Source organism: Podarcis tiliguerta, assembly GCF_965153285.1.
Source record: "Podarcis tiliguerta genome assembly, chromosome: 10".
Classification (NCBI taxonomy): domain Eukaryota; kingdom Metazoa; phylum Chordata; class Lepidosauria; order Squamata; family Lacertidae; genus Podarcis; species Podarcis tiliguerta.
Window position 1 is genome coordinate 62,598,784 of NC_139543.1, and position 20,912 is coordinate 62,619,695.

At 43.7% G+C, this 20,912-nt stretch overlaps 1 long non-coding RNA gene across 1 annotated transcript; it reads left to right on the top strand.

Annotated features, from left to right (window-relative positions):
- The first annotated feature begins 1,317 nt into the window (after positions 1 to 1,317).
- LOC310659290 lies at positions 1,318 to 2,366 on the top strand. The gene is made up of 2 exons (XR_014502724.1): positions 1,318 to 1,386; positions 2,140 to 2,366. It is a non-coding gene; the product is annotated as an uncharacterized lncRNA (long non-coding RNA).
- Positions 2,367 to 20,912: the final 18,546 nt, after the last annotated feature.

The following is a 20,912-nucleotide window of genomic DNA, read 5'->3' on the forward strand; positions in this document are numbered from 1 at the left end:
TGAGCAGCAGTATAGCTGACCAGTTAACTGACCAACTGACTGGGCAGCCAGTGGAGCAGCAGAGTAACAAAGCCAGCCGGTGCTACTCCACGCTCCCCCTCTCTTTTGAGGTAAAGTACATTGTAGTTCTGAAATTAAGAAAATTTCTCACAAAGAATTAACACAAAAAGCCACATTTCTCTAATCATGTAAATGTGGCTTTCTTCCCCAGGGTCTTTATTTCAAAGATGAATAAAAAATATAATTATAGAAACTTCAAGTTTTAAAAAGCTCTCTCTCTTCTGGTAATGAGCACAGTTACTAAAGGGTGTGCAATGATTCTGAGGCATAATAGATGTCCTACTCCAACTGTGTAGACTTCAGTTGGGTGCCAGTGATAATTCAGAAGGTCCCTGAGAGATAGAGAACATGTTCTTACCTTCTTTTCACATCACTGGGGATGCAGAGCCAAGACATCCAAACTGAGAACGTACAGTTAAATTGTGTAATACTACCCAGGCTCAGCATTTAGAGAACTGAAGGCTGACATTTTAGAACATGGCAACATGAAGCATCAGTGTACTTCTTTCCTTTTACCATACGAGAACAAAATACCCATCACGTGCAGGGAATGAGCATGGAGTTACTTAGCCATTTGTGGTTGTCGATCTCTGTAGCTCATGAACGTTCTTAGAAGAGTAGGAATCCTGATCCATCAATACATCTAGCCGGTGGTATAATGGTCTGGGGTTGAGGCAGGTCAAAGACTGCACTATATTTGCAGCAGGATCTCTGTAGGGTCACTGCCTCCATCGTCCCAGAGCTGCCTTGTTGTTTAGTCGTTTAGTCGTGTCCAACTCTTCGTGACCCCGTGGACCAGAGCACGCCAGGCACTCCTGTCTTCCACTGCCTCCCGCAGTTTGGTCAAAGTCATGCTGGTAGCTTCAAGAACACTATCCAGCCATCTCGTCCTCTGTCGTCCCCTTCTCCTTGTGCCCTCCATCTTCCCCAACATCAGGGTCTTTTCCAGAGAGTCTTCTCTTCTCATGAGGTGGCCAAAGTCTTGGAGCCTCAGCTTCAGGATCTGTCCTTCCAGTGAGCGCTCAGGGCTGATTTCCTTCAGAATGGATAGGTTTGATCTTCTTGCAGTCCATGGGACTCTCAAGAGTCTCCTCCAGCACCATAATTCAAACAAGAGCTGCCTAACCAACATAAAAGGGGAGAATTATTTTTTTTTAGCCCTAGTGTGCTATGAAGCTAAGGATTTGAGAACACTGAGAACCCAAGGTGTTTCTGTTCCAGAAGAATGGTGCGAAAGTTCTGTTACATACAATGTGACTTCATGGAAAACATAACCTGAAGCCCCTCCTAAATGAGATATTGGAGCTCTCCAACTCATTTGCCCATGTAGGTGCACAGAAAACAGTAGAAAGGCAACGCATGGAGTTCTGCAATACACTCCCAATTATTATTCATTGTATAATTATAAGATTATTGTATAATGTTGAAATCTAACTCCGAAGGCCTTCTGGTGGTTCTCTCACTGCAAGAAGTGAGGTTACAGGGAACCAGGCAGAGGGTCTTCTTCGTAGTGGCACCCGTCCTGTGGAACGCCCTCCTGTCAGATGTTAAGGAGATAAGCAACTATCTGACTTTTAGAAGACATCTGAAGGCAGCCTTGCATAGGAAAGTTTTTAATGTTCGATGTTTTACTGTGGTTTTATAACTGGGCAAAATCTGTCACTTGTCCCACAGATCAGCCTCCATACCTGAGCACTGGAAAATAGTCAATGTAGCACCAATTTTCAAAAAAGGATCTGTGGGGGATTCTGTTAATCACAGGCCGGTTAGCTTAATGTCTGTCTCAGGAAAACTGGTAGGAAGTATTGTTGAAGAGAAAATAAGGAAGCAAATTGGGGAGAGGCAATTAGTCTTTATTATTATTCCTAAGCACTCTGAAGCATTTCACTTCTCAGAGTCATTGAGTTAGTACTCTGGGGGATTTTGTCTGCGTATAAATCAAACGACGTACGGCTGCGGTAGAAAGGTTCTCACCCACCACAGAAGAGGGCCGGTCGCCAAGTCCCTTTGACGACAGCTTGGTGGGATTGCTGTGGAGCAAATGTCTTGAGGATTGAAGGCTAAATCTTATCTCCTCAGAGACGTGGTGGGAAGCACTCACAGCCGGACAATACCAAGGCCCTGGTCATCTGGGCTAGACTGTACAGTGGGACATCCTTCATTTAGGAAGATAAAGAAAGCTTTCCCATGACCTACAGGCAACAGTGTGAGACAGAGTGGCAGATGTTTCATATTATAAAAGTTGGACAACTGATGTCAACAGCCACAAAATCTCTGCTTCAAAACAAATAAAGGAGGATGCTACATGCTGCTGTGTGGGGGAGAGGGAGGTTACATGCTATGAAAAATCATGAGATTAATTAGATTGGGATAAGGGAACATCTCTGGGGGGCATTTATGTTGAAGGATTTCAAATAGGTTTTTTTTTTTTTTTTACAAAACAAAAAATAATTAAACAAGACAGGGTGGGGGAGATATTATATTCTGGTTTCAAGGCAGAAAATAAATACTATGTGTTAGGGGGGGTATGCAATAATGGTTTCCTTTTTTTCAGCCGTGTCATTTCAGATTTCATGTCAGGAGCAAAAAATATTCCAGTCATAGGGATGGGGGCACAAATTCAATTCCGTTCACATTTAAAGGTGAACCTATCAGACTCACAGTGTCCAAAACGAAAGGGAAGCGGAAAACAGCTGATGAAATGTGCACACCTCCAAATTTTGAAATGCACATTTTCCAGCCCGGAAATGTGAAATGAACTTAAGAAAAAATGAGAAACTAAGCTGAAATTGATAGATTCCTCCATGCCTAGCAGTAATCCTAATCTTCTTTCTAAGGGGTCTTTTTCTTTACACAGGACTTAGAATGGGCAGCCCTGTAAATTGAGGACTCCTTGAAACAGCTGTGTATCCTCTGTGAAGTGGGATCCACTCGATTCATAAGCGGAGGCAGAAGCAATCTGAGGAACCGCTATCCCCCTCAGACCAACACTGGTAATCTAAAGAGCATCCTTCAGCCCCCGTGGAGACAGCCTCAACCTCCACCGTGACCGCAGGCCTCATTATCACGGAGCCTAAGAAGGACCTTTTTTATTTTCTTCCGCCTGGGAACAAATTCCATTTCCTCTAGTTTCCCAGGGTCCCTGCTTCCCAGGAAGGACAAAGCTAGCACGAAACAGATTCTTCATGAAGTTACGAAGGACTTTTGGGAATCCAAGACACATTGTTAATGTGCTACTCGGGGCTTCGGGACATCTGTCATAATATCACGCAGTTCATTAAAAGGACGTGCATGTGATGAATGGGGAAATGATAGACTATGGAAAGGGATTAGGCGATATTGGGAAAGAATCAAATTCCCATCTGATGATGACGATGATTTAAGTCTTGGTGGGTTCCCCCCCCCCCACCTCTCCCAAATCTGGCCTTGTCTCTTTCCCTTTAAACTAGGGCCTATTTCTCTCCAGATCCTGTGAAGAAGGTGAGGAAGACACTCATCCTAACCGGGAAACTAACTTTCCTCCTCTGAAATTTGCCTCCTGAGAGGAGGGAACAGATGAAACTGCCATTTTTGGTGTCTCTCAGTTTCTAATTTTCCCAGCCTTAAAAATCAGCTCACTCCATTTCAATACACATTTGCTTATTTTTATACGTGTCCTCATGAAAATTGTGTTAATAATACAGTGGTACCCCGCAAGACGAATGCCTCGCAAGACGGAAAACCCGCTAGACGAAAGGGTTTTCCGTTTTTCGATGCGCTTCGCAGGACGAATTTCCCTATGGGCTTGCTTCGCAAGACGAAAATGTCTTGCGAGTCTTGAGGTTTTTCCCCACTCCCCACCCCCTTTTTCTAAGCTGCTAAACCGCTAATAGCCTTTTAGCAGCTAATCCGCTAATCCCTTAAGCCTTTAATAGCCGCTAATAGCCGCTAATAGCCGCTAAACCGCTAATAGCGCTAATCTGCTAAGCCGCTAATAGGGTTGCTTCGCAAGACGAAAAAACCGCTAGACGAAGAGACTCGCGGAACGAATTAATTTCGTCTTGCGAGGCACCACTGTACAGTGGTACCTCGGAGTAGGGCAGGAGATGGGTTAAGGTTCTGACTCGGCCACCTTGCCATCTATTTTCTGCTGGTTGTGTTCCTTTGCTCCTAACGGCAGACTTAAATGCATGAAGGACCGACACACCCCATGCCTCCACAAACTGTTCCGCCTTGGGCTTTTCAAAACCTCCCACTTATCTCAGGAGAAAATTCTGAACCACTGGACTCGAGGCATCAAATCACGGTGACCATTTATAGATGTGCTCCCAGAAGCTGTGACATCACAACACAAACAATGCTTCCATTATAATAAACCTGATGGGAATATGGGAATGCTGCAATGCTAGGAGAAATGATTGAATGCGGCAGAGTTATTGCTCAGGCCAAAGGACTTTGTTTATTGGACATTTATAGTTCTGGGTGTTTTAAAAATGGGCTTTCCCACCGCCACTTCTGCTAGGACGTTCTGGGACAAGGATAGACTTGCTACAGTGGTCCATGCATTGGTAATCCCCTGGCTAGACTACTGACTAGATGTTGAGGGAAATGAAAAGTTTTCCCTTGGAGACTCAGCAATGCAGTACTAAGGGGTTGGCTAGACTGCCCCCCACCACGGGCACCTCTCCATTCTGGCTCGGTCATTCTATCCAAGGGTGAAAGTAGGGTTGCCATACTTCAAAAAGTAAAAATCCAGACAAAAATGTTGTTGAGATTTATTTATTTTTTTGCAAAATCGAACCCAAAATGAATGGGTTGCTATACATTCTGGATTTCCCCTGACATTTTTAGTGATTTCTGCCAGGATATTACTTCCAACTGCAGTATTCCAGCTACCGTATTTTTCGCTCTATAAGATGCACCAGACCACAAGACGCACCTAGTTTTTGGAGGAGGAAAACAAGAAAAAAAATATTCTGAATCTCAGAAGCCAGAACAGCAAGAGGGATCGCTGCGCAGTGAAAGCAGCAATCCCTCTTGCTGTTCTGGCTTCTGGGATAGCTGCGCAGCCTGCATTCGCTCCATAAGACACACACACATTTCTCCTTACTTTTTAGGAGGGAAAAAGTGAGTCTTATAGAGCAAAAAATACGGTATATCTGTGATTTTTTTTGGGGGGGGTCGCCAATACAGTCCCTTGCCAAGGGCATAAGGGAGCCTAGGTACATCTCGCTGGAAGACCAGACCTCACCTTCTTTAATGCCAGAATTCCGCAGGATAACAAATGTCAGTGTGCTATTACATCAAGCCCAAGTTCTCAAATTTGCAACCTTGGCAAGAGTTTTTGTTTGTTTTTAAAATTTTTATTTACAACATAACACAACTCCCCCCCACCAACACAGAAATCCACCCCCATCAGACATGAACAACAAGCATAATACACAACAATACAAACAATCAAATAAACGACTTCCTTTATCCTGTATCAGGCATCCTTATTTACTTATTATAAGCTGTTTCCTTTATGAATAATTATTAAGATTTTTCTAATTATAACTTAAATATCCACAAAGTCTCCTGCAGACATTAATCGAAACAAGTTCAGGTCTGAAGTTTAGGGCACTGTTTTGTGAAGTATTCTCTGCATTTCCCCCCATGCTTTTTTGGCAAGAGTTTTTGAAGCAGCTCTTTGGGTATCATTAGCCACTTGATGAAAACGCAAAACACAATTCATTTTGTATCATGGAAGTCTGGCAGATCCCCATTGTTCTTTGCTAGACATGTTGCCAAAGTGTTCAGGGCACACACGGAAAAGAAAAGAGAAATTGTACAGTCACCAGCTAATATAAATTATTTTGTGTTCGTGCTCCCCTCCACTTCCCCCTGCACTCCAGCTATAGGCAGTTACAAACTCTTTACTGTAAATCTGCTTTGACGTTCTTAAGAGATGCTCCCAGGGGGAGATTTGAGAGTGGGCTTTGTGCCCGTGACGTCTTCCGTGCAACTCTGGTGTTTCACCCCAGCCCGCTAACAGGCAGACGAGGCCTTCTGACCTGACACCTTATCAATTTGCGGGAATGGCTGCACGGTGTGATTACATTTCCATGAGCTTGAAAAGCCGGCCGAGCCAATCCAAAGCACCATTAATCTCAGGGGAGCGATACCGCCGAGGCAGGCCGCTTGTGGTGCCAAGGTTTCTACAAAAATAGATCACGAAAAGAGGATTGCTCAAGCAGGAATATGTAGGGAGCTGCCTTGCCCCAAGTTATTAGGAACTGCTGGATCTGAGAGCAGCTCCTCCGTGTGGCGAGCCTAGGAGCTACGCATGGCACATTCTCTACTGGGGATCAAGCCACTTTCTGCAGAAACATGTCACCCAGGTGCTATTTGCACCCAAAATGGGGGTTGTCGAGGTTCACAGGAAATTGCTATGGGCCCCCGATCTGGATGGAGAACATGTCAAGGATAAGAGGCCGGTAGATCCTTTTCTTCTTCATCATAAAAAGTGGTCATTTTAAGCATAAGTACAGTGGTACCTCAGGTTACATACGCTTCAGGTTACAGACTCCACTAACCCAGAAATAGTGCTTCAGGTTAAGAACTTTGCTTCAGGATGAGAATAGAAACCATGCTCTGGCGGAGTGGCAGCAGCAGGAGGCCCCATTAGCTAAAGTGGTAATTCAGGTTAAGAACAGTTTATACAATATACGATATCCGATATCTTTATTGTCATTCTCCCATGCAGAACAATGAAATTGAAAAACTACATAAAACTACTACAAAACTACATAAAACTACTACAAAACTACATAAAACTACTACAAAACTACATAAAACTACATAAAACTACTACAAAACTACATAAAACATTCAAAAACCCCTAAAAACTCTGAAACCCCATTTTAAAATACACTATACTATAGAGATCCCTTATGCTGCGTTTAGAACCAGAATTTCAGGTTAAGAACGGACCTCCGGAACGAATTAAGTACTTAACCTGAGGTACCACTGTACCGTACTTTTTCGTGTATAACACACACCCTTGTATAAGACACCCCCTATTTTTTGGGGACTCCAAATAAAGACAATGTTGAGCTTTTTTACAGAGGATTGCCCAGAATTGTGCAACTTTTTTGGGGGGGATGTCAAAGGTTGTTGAGGTTTTTATGGGGGGAAATGCAGTAAATCACCAACCTGACGCTTAAAATTGTGTGCGCCGCTCGCTAACAATCACTCGTGTCAGCAAAACGCGTCTGCCCGGTTGCCCACAGTGGAAGGAAATCGCAAGCCAAATTGCAGCAGCAGTAAATACAAAACAGCATTTGGCACAGCAACCAGGCACACACCTATTTAACACAGCATCAGCCAATACGAAACAGCCTTTGCCTCAGCCACCAATCACGCGCCAATGACAACCTGCAGCTCACGGCTGCAACCAATCATCTGTCTACCCACTACCTGTGTATAAGGCACCCCCAGTTTTCTGACCTTATTTTACAGTATAAAAGCCTCGTCTTACACACGGAAAAGTAAGGTGTTTATTTCAAAGTCTGAAAAACGCACAGAAGGTGATGGACTATATGGAGTTGGCGGAAATGACCGGCAGAATCCGAAACCAGGGAGAAGAGTTGGTGGAGGAAGATTGGAAGAAATTTAAAGACTATTTACAGAAATACTATAAAATTAATGAATGTTAGAATGATGTTGGATTGAGATTAAAGGGTTATTAGTAATAATGGGATGAAGGAATATGGAAAAATGGAAGGTTAATAGACGAAAAACTAAAGGTATAATATACAAAGATCAAGATAAGGATAAGGTAGAGGGAAGGGATTTGCTGAATAAATAATTGAACTGGAATACAGAGAGGGGAGGTGTGGGGAGGTCCGGGAAATAAGCAAATGCAAGAAACATTATGAAAATTGAATTGTTTTTATTTTTGTATTTTTCTTTTTTCTTATGTGAAAATCTTAATAAAATATAAAAAAAACCCCAAAAACGCACAGATAAACAAATACACAACTTTCCATAGACATCTAAAGGCAGCTCTCTATTGAGAAGTTTTTGACGTTTGATGTTTTGCTGTATTTTCATTATGATGCAAGCTGCCCAGTGTGGCTGGGGCAACCCTGTCAGATGGGCGGGGCAAAAGTAATTTATCATCATCAGCATCATCAAGAAAGATGCTAGGAGGCTGAACAATCCTTTAAAGTGGCATTTCCTTCTCATTCCATCCCCTGACAATGTCATTTTTCCCTCTGCTGTCGTTTGTCAAGGGTGATGTGTCCCCCTTTGTGTGAGAGAGCCCCTCCCTCCCCCTTTTCTTAAAAAAGATCTCAAATAATAATTACTACCAGCCTTGTACCCACTATTGTTCAGGAAGCTGAATGAACCAAAATCAGTTTTGACATCAGCAGATAAAAACAGTGCGGCCCTGTATAGGGAAGCTTTTTAAGGTTTTATTATGTTTTTATATATGTTGGAAGCCACCCAGAGTAGGAAACCCAGTCAGATGGGTGGGGTACAAATATATTATTATTATTATTATTATTATTATTATTATTATTATTCCGTCCCTCATCTTGATTCAAAATGTCATCCAATGGTATCCAAACCTAGGTGAAAACTGCTTCTTGATATCATGCAAAATTTGGTTATCATATCTTAAGAGGTGTCCAAAATGCTTAGTGAACAGACAAACAACTTTCCAAAATATATGGAATCATATAATCATAGAGTTGGAATAGACCACAAGGGCCATCGAGTCCAACCCCCTGCCAAGCAGGAAACACCATCAGAGCACTCCTGACATATGGTTGTCAAGCCTCTGCTTAAAGACCTCCAAAGAAGGAGACTCCACCACACTCCTTGGCAGCAAATTCCACTGTCAAACAGCTCTTACTGTCAGGAAGTTCTTCCTAATGTTTAGGTGGAATCTTCTTTCTTGTAGTTTGGATCCATTGCTCCGTGTCCGCTTCTCTGGAGCAGCAGAAAACAACCTTTCTCCCTCCTCTATGTGACATCCTTTTATATATTTGAACATGGCTATAATATCAGCCCTTAACCTCCTCTTCTCCAGGCTAAACATGCCCAGCTCCCTTAGCCGTTCCTCATAAGGCATTGTTTCCAGGCCTTTGACCATTTTGGTTGTCCTCCTCTGGACACGTTCCAGTTTGTCAGTGTCCTTCTTGAACTGTGGTGCCCAGAACTGAACACAGTACTCTAGGTGAGACCAGAGCAGAATACAGTGGCACTATTACTTCCCTTGATCTAGATGCTATACTCCTATTGATGCAGCCCAGAATTGCATTGGCTTTTTTAGCTGCCGCGTCACACTGTTGGCTCATGTCAAGTTTGTGGTCAACCAAGACTCCTAGATCCTTTTCACATGTACTGCTCTCAAGCCAGGTGTCACCCATCTTGTATTTGTGCCTCTCTCTTTTTTTGCCCAAGTGCAATACTTTACATTTCTCCCTGTTAAAATTCATCTTGTTTGTTTTGGCCCAGTTCTCTAATCTGTCAAGGTCGTTTTGAAGTGTGATCCTGTCCTCTGGGGTGTTAGCCACCCCTCCCAGTTTGGTCTCATCTGCAAATTTGATCAGGATGCCCTTGAGTCCATCATCCAAGTCGTTGATAAAGATGTTGAATAAGACCGGGCCCAAGACAGAACCCTGTGGCACCCCACTAGTCACTCTTCTCCAGGATGAAGATGAACCATTGATGAGCACCCTTTGGGTTCGGTCAGTCAGCCAGTTACAAATCCACTATAGTAGACAACAATAACAATATCAACAACACAGGCATAGCAAGTGTTAATGTGTATCACATTGACATACTCAAGGAGAGAAACCAACAAGAAAATCAGTTCTTAGAACACTGGATTCTTTTCATAAGTTTATGGAATGAAAGAGTTCAGGACCGTATCTACCATAAACTTAGTGACCATACTCCCAGATTCCTTTTCTCTTTTTTCGTCTTATTATGCCCCCTCTTCTATACACCCCTCACTTTTTGTTTTTGTACTTGTTCATACTGTTACAATAAAACAGATTGGCTCAGATAATCATTTATGAAATGGTGTCTAATGAGAACTCTACCATTCTTCTCTCTGTTTATTTTTGACTTTCCACTACACAGTGGATGTTCGGGTTGTGAACATGATCCATGCGGGAGGCATGTTCGCAACCAGCAGCGAGGCGTCTGCACATGCGCAAGTTGCGATTCGGTGCTTCTGCACATGTGCAAAGCGTAATTTAGTGCTTCTGCGCATGAGCGAACACCGAAACGTGGAAGAAACCCGTTCCAGTACTTCCGGGTTCAGCACGTAACCTGAAGCATCTGAAACCCGAGGTATGACTGTATAGGTAGCAGCAGAAGCGATGATGAGACACTGCTAATATATCAGAACCACATGACAGTATGAAATGGCTTATCATAGATACACACACACACACACACACACACACACACACACAGTGTATACACACACACACACACACACACATATATATATATGCAAGAAGGCATTTCTTTTGCCGAACAAAGCATGCTAATTTTATAACGCCAATACTCATGATCACCACCAGAGGTCATGATATCCCTACCAAACAAAGTCTCTTTATTGATATTGGTGCTACTAAGACATTACATAGCAATCCCTTTATCTGATTATTTTACAATACTTCCACACAGCCTGCTCATTGAGTTTTCACCCTGATTTGTTTGCAAGGAGATTAGACGACGTTGGCTATTGAATGAATATTTGTTCTGACTTTGTTTGCAGGGAGGTTAGATGAAGTTGTGTCATTTGTCATCCCACACTTTCCAGTGCATCCCATCAGTTTCCTTAACACGCACACAGGAAACGGGTTTCTTGCACAAGACCTCCTGTTCCACTATATATTTTGGAAAGCTGTTTGTCTGTTCGCTAAACATTGGGGCATCTCTTAAGCTATTGCAACCAAATTTTGCATGGTGGTTCTGCATATCAAGAAGCAGTTTTTTGTCTATGTTCAGATACAGCTGGGTGCCACTTTGAATTAAGATGGAGAACTGAACCAATCTGCACTGTTTTGTTTTGTTTTGTTTTGTTTCTTTGAACTTTGGAGCAACAATGAGTATATTGCTACAACGCTGCAATCTGAATTTGCTGCTTTGGGATCAAATCCCAGCTGAAACTTGCAACAATATGAAGGAATGCCAAAAGTTAAGTTTTGGAGTCATGTAGGACTCTAGTTCAGATATAATTCTTAAAAGCGGGTGTCAGGGAACTGCCATTGGAGCTGGAGGTGGAGAGAAGGCTCCAGAGGGATGCCGGAGAGGGTCCCAGCAGGGAGAGAGGCAGCCCATCCGCTGGGGAAGGAAATCAGCGTAACACCAGTGGAGAAGGGGGGCAGATGGGGGAATCGGAGAGGTGGCTCCAGGACTCCTCGCCGGAGACCAGCAGAGAGAGTACGGGTACTCCGCTACCCACACCCTCCCTGCGCAGAAGACTTCCGCGCAGGGAGAGTAGGAGGAGACTGGGCGTCAAACAGCTTTTATGCTGGAAGAGGTTCAAGAAACGCCCACTGACGGATTCTGCCAGCGACTGAGGCAGCCACGAAACTTGAGGCTGTCCAGACAGAAAGGGTTCAACCAGGTAACCTAGCCAGGAGTGGTGGCAACTTACGCACGAGCAACCCCTAGAACCATTACAGCGGGGTTTGTGTCATTCAACATATTGGAAAATAAACTTGAAATTTCTCGTTCTAAAGGGGAGCATCTCCTGAATTGCCAAACACACAATTGAAATGGTCACGAATTGTATCCAGGTGCAGCTCTAGTTTAGCAATTCATGTCTCGACTTCGCACTTGCGTGATTTTCATTGACGGACGTGCAGCGCGCAATTGCCAGTCGCGCCTGTTGTGTGACGTTTGAAGTGGTCTTCAGAATGACGCTGGTGGCAGATGATGCTCCATTTGGCTGCCATTGAATCAAAAAATGCATGGACAGATTGTAAGAGTTATGTGCAGAGTGGCATAAGGTTTGTGTGAGGTCCAGAAAGATCTCAGAGCCAGGATAGGTGAGAGATAATAAGCCTAATAATGCGTCAAGGGTTTTTTTTGCCCTTTATAAACCTCGAACACACTCATTGTTCTGCCAGGTTTTCTTCCACACAAAAGACGGCTTGAGATGATTCACCTGGGATTTGTTTGGGGCCTTTTGCTGTTCTTTTGCACTTCCTTCCCTGCAGCCGCTTGATTAGGCTTGCATAAGGAGTAAAATGATTGCACGGAAAATTCAGTGCGCTGCGAAACAATGGAAGTAATAATAATAATAACGATAGCAAACCCAACAACAACCAATTTCTTCTCTAACAGATGATGAATTGGAAGACCAGTTATTTATCTGAGCGCTTCAGTAGATGCGACAAGAGTTGCCACTGTTGGGCTTGCCATATAATGGGAAAATTCCTGACATGTCCTGGTTTTCGGGTGTAAAAATGGCGTCGGGGGGAATTTCGCCGAACTGGCAAAATGTCAGGGAAAACCCAGGTGTATGGCAACGCAATGGAAAAATCAGTAGAAATAGCTCCAAAAGCTAAAAATCACTATTTTGGCGGTCACTTTCCACTCTGTGGAGTCAAAACACGCACCGTCATGTGATAGACAACAATCCCATGACTGCAATCATGGAGCAGGAATTCTAACAGTTGTTGTTGTTAAGTCGTTTAGTCATGTCTGACTCTTCATGGCCCCATGGACCAGAGCACGCCAGGCACTCCTGTCTTCCACTGCCTCCCACAGTTTGGTCAAACTCATGCTGGTAGCTTCGAGAACACTGTCCAACCATCTCGTCCTCTGTCGTCCCGTTCTCCTTGTGCCCTCAATCTTTCCCAACATCAGGGTCTTTTCCAGGGAATGTTCTCTTCTCATGAGGTGGCCAAAGTATTGGAGCCTCAGCTTCAGGATCTGTCCTTACAGTGAGCACTCAGGGCTGATTTCCTTAAGAATGGAGAGGTTTGATCTTCTTGCAGTCCATGGGACTCTCAAGAGTCTCCTCCAGCACCATAATTCAAAAGCATCAATTCTTTGGTGATAAGCCTTCTTTATGGTCCAGCTTTATGGTCCAGCTCTCACTTCCATACATCACTACTGGGAAAACCATAGCTTTTACTATACGGACCTTTGTTGGCAAGGTGATGTCTCTACTTTTTAACAGTGTTAAAAACAGTGCTTCCCCCCAAAAGCTCAACAATTTTGCGTGTGTCAGGAATTTTACTTTTTGAAATATGGCAACCTTAGCCACTTTTCCCTCTTCCTCTCTCTGCGCTCACTTCCACAGAGAACCATTATGGGCAAACATTCTGTGACATCACAGCAGTGTGCATTGTCCCAACTCACGTTGTTGTCTGTCAACCACAGCGGTGCAAGAAGAAGGAAGAATCCTTGCACTTCTCCATTGACCTCTGCAGGAATGGAAAAGGCATAGATTACCAAATGAAGGGGAGGGTTTTCAAGTAACAACGCCCAGCCTGGTAGACACCATGTTCTAGAATCAATCTAGATTAAAAGCAGCAGGTCGAAGATGAGCAGAAACTTTGGCAGACTGAGAAAAAAAACTACATTTATGTGCTACAAACAGGTTTGGCTGTGTACATAGCAATAGCTTCCTACGTTCAAGAAAACTGTCATCATAACTTGGCTGAATAACCGTTAACTCCCTTGCCCTGCGAATTAATTCTAGTTTCCGTTACTTCTGCACACCATTCGCTTTGGGTTAGGGCAGCAATGCTACAGCTCAGGAGTTACTGCAGACCGTCAAAAGCAAATGTTTGCAGAGCACTTGCAGGCCCTAAAACAGAAGGTTAACGTGAGATGAATGACTTTCTGGTGGAAGCCGTAATTGCACAATAATGAAATAGGAAAACTCATCCATCGTCTCTTCAACATCTAAGCTCTGCAAACAAACACAGGCTAGAAGTGGCAATGGGGAACAGGCCTGAGCAACAGGCCGGTGCAATGATGCATACTAGCAACAGCTGCTGCTCCCAGCTGGTTCCCCTTGGTGGGTGGAAAAAGCTACTAAGCTCAAGCTACATTGTAAAGCATGGAAGCTGATGTTCTGCAGGCAAAACGATGAGCAGCTGCAATGGTGTTGTTGTTGTTTTAAAAAAACAAGGCACAAGATGTAGGTCACAACATTATGATGGATGATGGGGAAAAATTATGGAAAACCGACTTAAAATTTACAGATTGTTCCCTATTGAAGGAGAATTACATGAAAATGATGTACAGATGGTACACAACACCAGTGCAGTTAGGGAAAATGTACAAAACTAGTTCAAATATATGTTAGAAGTATAAGGAAAAGGAGGGGACATTTTATCATATGTGGTGGGATTGTAAGGTAATTTTAAAAAATTGGGAAATGATATACAACGAATTGAAGAAAATGTTCCATTTAACATTTGTTTAAAAACCTGAGGCATTTTTGTTGGGGGTTGTAGGGAAAGACCTGCTCAAAAAGTTGAAAAACATCTTCATGTATGCGACAACGGCTGCGAGAGTTCTGGTAGCACAAGGATGGAAAACTGAAGAAACCCCAACTAAAGAATCATGACAAGAAAAATTGATGGACTACGCAGAACTGGCAAAACTGACATATAAGCTACAGGACAAGGATAAATGTGACTTTAAGGATGAATAGGAACCCTTTACAATGTATCTGAAGATGCAGCAAAGCGAACTGGACTCCTTGGCAGGTTTTGAATAAACATTCACAAACTTTTTATTGACAATAATCAGCTAAATAGTTTGATGATCTATACAACTTTGTAACATGCAGAAAACAGCAGTCTCAGAGAAACCAAAGACTGGAACTGAGGGAAGTCAGGGGTGGGGTCTTTGTGGGGGTGGGGGAGGAAAAATGGGCGTGGGAAACAAGGATGATACGTTTTTGGATAATATGTCTTGTTATATTTTTGAATAAAAAAATTAAAACAAACAAACAAAACAACACCTTCCAGTTGTGCCAGTGGGGAAGGGTGTAGCTCAGAGACACAGAATCTGTTCCACATGCATACAGTATCTCCAAGTAGCAGGTCAGGGAATGCCCCCCCATCTAGAGAACTATAATGCCCAAGAGAGCAAACAAAATAAAATACCATATTTTTTGCTCTATAAGACACACTTTCCCCCCTCCAAAAATTAAGGGGAAATGTGTGTGTGTCTTATGGAGCGAATGCAGGCTCCATGGCCTCAGTGAAAGCAATGTGAAGCCTACGAAGCGCAGCAGGAGCGCTCCCATCGCTCTCCGGAGGCTTCACGTTGCTTTCGCTGAAGCCTGGAGAGTGAGAGGGGTAGGTGCGCACCGATCCCTCTTGCTCTCCTGGCTTCGCTTCGCTGGAGAGGCGCTGCGCAGCTTTCCCTCTTTGCGCAGCACCCCTTCAGCGAAGCGGGAGGAGAAATGGAAGGGGCTCTGTTTCTCCTGCCGCTTCGCTGAAGGGGCGCTGCGCAGAGAGGGAGAGATTTTTTTTTTCCTTGTTCTCTCCCCCTCTAAAACTAGGTGCGTCCTATGGTTGGGTGCATCCTATGGAGCGAAAAATACGGTACTGTGTTAAATGGACCAGTGCTCTGACTCAGGACAAACTCATGAATAATAAGGCTCATGGGTAGGCAAACTAAGACCTGAGGGCCGGATCTGGTCCAATCGCCTTCTAAATCCGGCAGGCTATAATGTGGCACAAAAGCTGCATGTTTGTTTTCTGACAATAAAATGTGTATCTGTGTCAAAATATGAATGTGTGGATGTGAAAGCAGCCAGTGTTGTGACTTAATTTTCATCTACAATGAAGCAAGTGGGAATCCTGGTTTCACTGTGAATAATGTGCACTTACTTCCCTCCGACTTTGCCCTCCTTCCAGGAGCATAAAAAGATGCGTTATACCATGGGTAGCACAAGTAAATCCTTGCATGTATTCTGCTGGTACCAAAATATTCATCTTCCAATACTGCCCCATTTACCCAATGACCTTTACAATATCAGGGTTTTTGGCTATTTTTATCAGCCTGCAAGCCTTGCCTAATCCAATACAGTGGTACCTCGGGTTAAGTACTTAATTCATTCCAGAGGTCCGTACTTAACCTGAAACTGTTCTTAACCTGAAGCATCACTTTAGCTAATGGGGCCTCCTGCTGCCACCGTGCTGCCAGAGCATGATTTCTGTTCTTATCCTGAAGCAAAGTTCTTCACCCGAGGTACTATTTCTGGGTTAGCGGAGTCTATAACCTGAAGTGTATGTAACCTGAGGTACCACTGTACCATGAAGAGATGGAAGGTAGTCACAACCAGACAGAATACGCATGTAACAGAAATTCTCTTCTGTAAAGTTGTTTGCATATTCCAAGCCGAGTCTGGTTCATTTGTAAGCCATTTCCACACTTGTCAATTTTCAGAAATACCTTTTTACATTCGAAAGCAAGACGATCAGAATCCTCTGTAATTCTAGCTTCGACTAAGCCAGTCTTGTTAAGGTGGGCGAGCTGAGTATCCGCTTCAAATGGAGCAACAATGCAATCTATTCCCCGGGCTCGGGCAGGTTTAATCGCTTCACAGGCCATAGCATGTGTAACATCAATGCTACATGCAAAACATTCTCTGGCTTCTGATAATTTCCCTTCATGAAGCAGCCGTTTCCCTTTTAGGAGGTTTGCTTGCCCTTTTTCTTGTCGCGACTTTTCAACTTTCTTCTTGGAAGGCAGGGTACAGCCATCAAATACTAGAATGACCGCTCCCCACATTAAACGGGGGCGCCCTTTGCGTAGGATACCTGGAGGTCTCCGCCTACCTCAGTCAGTTGTCCAGTCCCGCCTGGGGAAAGCGTTGCCAAGGAGACCAAGCCAGGTAGGGGAGGGACTACCTGCCCACACAACAGAGGGAGGATCTGACCTGGGAATTCAAATACTAGAATGGGTTTGACCCCAAATGACAGAAACATATCACCAAGCTTCATGCAATAAGCTACATGTTGATCTGTGGGTTCTCCTTTGGCTAGCTTTTCTTTACATGAGCAGATTCGGCAGCCTCTTTGATAAACTGGAGCAAACCTTGGATCCCCATTGTTCTTAAGTCAAATCCAGGAAACTATTCCGGTACCTTCAGCACGGAGGAGGAAGCGCCCATTGACAGCGACGGAGGACCAGATCAGCTCCATCCACTAAGCAAGAAGAGCGCCTACCATGGGTAGGCAAGCTAAGGTCCAGGGACCGGATCTGGCCCAATCGCCTTCTAAGTCCAGCCCGTGGATGGTCCGGGAATCAGCATGTTTTTACATGAGTAGAATGTGTCCTTTTATTTAAAATGCATCTCTGGGTTATTTGTGGGGCATAGGAATTCGTTCATTCCCTCCCCCCATATAGTGCAGCCCCCCCACAAGGTCTGAGGGACAGTGGACCGGCCCCCTGCTGAAAAGGTTTGGTGACTTCTGATAAGGCTTTTCAGTGACTACTAGCTGCAACAGGTACTTGAGAGGGTGGTCTTGTAGTAAGGTTAAAGTTTATTAGGAAATGATTTATAATGAATTGAAAAGGATGTTCAAAATAACTTTTGTTATTAAAAAAAACCCCAGAGGTTTTTCTTTTGGGAATTGTAGGGACAGAACTACCCAAACAGTATATAAATTTATTCATGTATGCGACTGCAGCAGGAAGAATGCTACTCGCCCAAAAGTGGAAAGAAGCAAAAGCCCCAGCAAAGAAGAATGGATACAAAAACTTGTGGAATATGCAGAAATGGCAAAACTTACCAGAAGAATAATAAATCAAGATAACAAACTTTTTATAAAAGAATGGAAATGGTTTATTGAATATTTACAGACAAATTGCCAACAGATAAAAACATTGGCAGGATTATTGTAATAACCTACAGTTTCATAAGAGTATATATTTAAAGTAGATAATTAAATGAGCAACTTAAATGAATTTGGATATGCAGAAGGTATTAAAAAAAAAAATTCAAGGAACCACAGAAAGAGGGGGAAGGAAATCAGACTCTGAAATGTTAAAATGATTGTAAAAGTAATGAAATGTATAAACCTGAAAAGTATAAATAAAAATTTTAAAAGAAAAAAACCCCAAGATGAGTAACTATGCGACCTTTAGAAGACATCTGAAGGCAGCGAAGCATTTTAATGTGTAATGTTTTATTATCTTTTTATATATGTTGGAATCTGCCCAGTCAGATGGACGGATAATAATAATAATAATAATAATAATAATAATAATAATAATAATAATGGAATATTTAGAACCCATCAGAGTCAAGTAGGGATCTGAGTATGACCTTATTGGATATCTCCCAAAAAAATATTCTGAATCCCAGAAACCAGAACAGCAAGAGGGATCACTGCGCAGTGAAAGCAGCAATCCCTCTTGCTGCTCTGGCTTCTGGGATAGCTGCACAGCCTGCATTCGCTCCATAAGACGCACACACATTTCCCCTTACTTTTTAGGAGGGAAAAAGTGAGTCTTATAGAGCAAAAAATACGGTATATTTTGGCAACTTTGCCAACTCATTGTAAGAAAGTTTTGCATGGGCCTTTCCCCAGCTCTGTTTTTCTGTTGTTTAGCTTTTGAGCAACATCTAGACAACACTTCACCGTTCCACCTAATTCAGTCCATCAAAGTCCACGCAGCCGCAAATTTCAGTTCGGATGCAAGAGGCTAATGGACGGTGCCTTTGTAATGGCGGCAGGGCACTGTCATATTAGAATGGGCATCAGGGAGGCTTGGCGTGTGTTTCACAATGACATTTTACCTGAACAAGAGTCACAGACAGCACATGGGGTATTTTGAAAGGCATGCGCTATTTTGTTGGATCAACAAAACAGGGAGGCGGAATTTTGTGATTAACACAATGCTCAGTTGTGTGTTAATGTCCCCCTTTATCCTTTTTTAAAAGCAACTTTTGAGTAGACTCCAGGGACTGCTTAACCCTTTCCCTGGTCCACTCTAAATCACCCCGATAACACACAAAATAACCCTGCCCCCCCCCTGCATAGAACCATATACGTGATGCTTAGAAAGTTACTGTAATTTTAATCTGCTTCAGTATTTTAACCTTTGTATGCCTTAAGGTAGGGTTGTAATTTTTTCTTCCTTTTGCTGTTCCATCTTTTGTAAAACCGCTTTGATGATCGCCTCCCCAACCAATCAAGTGGTATATAAACTTAATGAAATAAATAGATAAATGAACATGTCACTATCTCTCCCCTTAAGTGTGTGTATGGTTTTAAATGGATAAAATACAAAATGTGAGTGGTTGCTTAGGCATTGGTTGTGACTATCTGTCCCCGCCCAGGGACAGAAATGACATCCACAAACCTGTGAAATCAGTAAGGGAAAACATTTTTGGGGAGAAAATGGAGCTGGGTGCCATACCCTCACCCCTCCCCAAGTGCTCCCAGGGGCTCTTGCGTGGCCCTAGCCCCCTTGATAGGGGTGCGGACAAAAGCATGGTGAGCCCCTGGATTCCTTTAACGGAATACCCTTGCAGCAGCATTGGAGGGGCTGGCACAGCCAATCCATGCCCCTCCACCAACCAATTTTCTAAAACCAATGCCTAACCGCAACCTTACAAGTTGTGATGATTTGCTATGCAGTAGGCAAAAAACCAAATGGCACCAGCCAATCAGCCAAATGGACAAAATTCCTACCAGGCCCCTGCCCCAAAAGCAGACGGCCCCATGACAGGCATAGCAAGGTCATACGCAAAAGCCCTAAAATTAGGGAGGGTGGGTGGGTGATCTGATGCGCGCAGCGGAAAGAGGAAGCTCAACGCTGCGCACAGAGAAAATATAACCTAAGGCTGTCAATCAATAATTGGCAACATCAACTCTCCCCAATCACAACAGTGGACATCCAAACTAACCCGCCCGGCAACAGTGAGGTGTCTTGTTAACCCCACCGCAACCCGTGCTCTCCATGAAGGAGAACACACTTTGCGCATGTGTGCGCACACACACACACTCTCCGGCCCATTGCGGCATCTGCGTGACCGTGAACCGGCCCAAGCCACAAAAACTTTACAGACCCCTGCACTACATCTTAATCTTGCTCATCTCACCAGATCTAGCCTTAGGGTGCAATCCTGACCCCACTTACCTGGGGGTGAGCTTCCCTGTATGCAACAGAAGACTGAGTAGACATGTTCAGGGTTGCACTGAATATCTGGATCAATCCACAGCTTTCCCCATCTCCTGAGATCTTCAGATGTGAAGATGCCAGAACCTCAGACCTCTTGCATGTGCTCAAATGATGAGTTATGGGCCCTCCTTATTCATGTAAAATATCTCAGGGTCTTTGTAACTGCGGCGACGCTTTGGGAAGGCTGGGAAGGATGCAAAATGTGAACTGAAAGAAACAGCCATTTCTGAGCCTGCAGATAATGATACACTTAGCCATTAATTTACTGAAAGCATCCTTTTTGGAGTCTCCCAGAGTTGCCGCAATCAGCAAAGCCGGGCGGCAAAATAGCACCCGAGGTACAAATTGGCTGTTTCAGGACCTGTCGAAATGGCAAGGGTGGCTGCCATTAGCTCGTTTCTGAATTTTATGGGGGGGGGGAGGGAAACAACCCCAAACAGAAGACACATGCGCTGGGTTGATTGCCTTGCCATGTTAACGAAGCAAATTTCACATGGAATTTAAGTGGCTGCCTAATGGATTTGTTCCCGCGGCCCTGAAATGCACCCATATAATTAGGCAAAAGGGCTTTGCAAAATATTGAAAGGATCAGCGCCATGACAACCCTTGTTTTCCATCAGGGCAGTGTCAGATAATACCTTCTTAGCAGCCAGCTTAAGGATAACAGACTTGATTTCTGTTACGCAAGT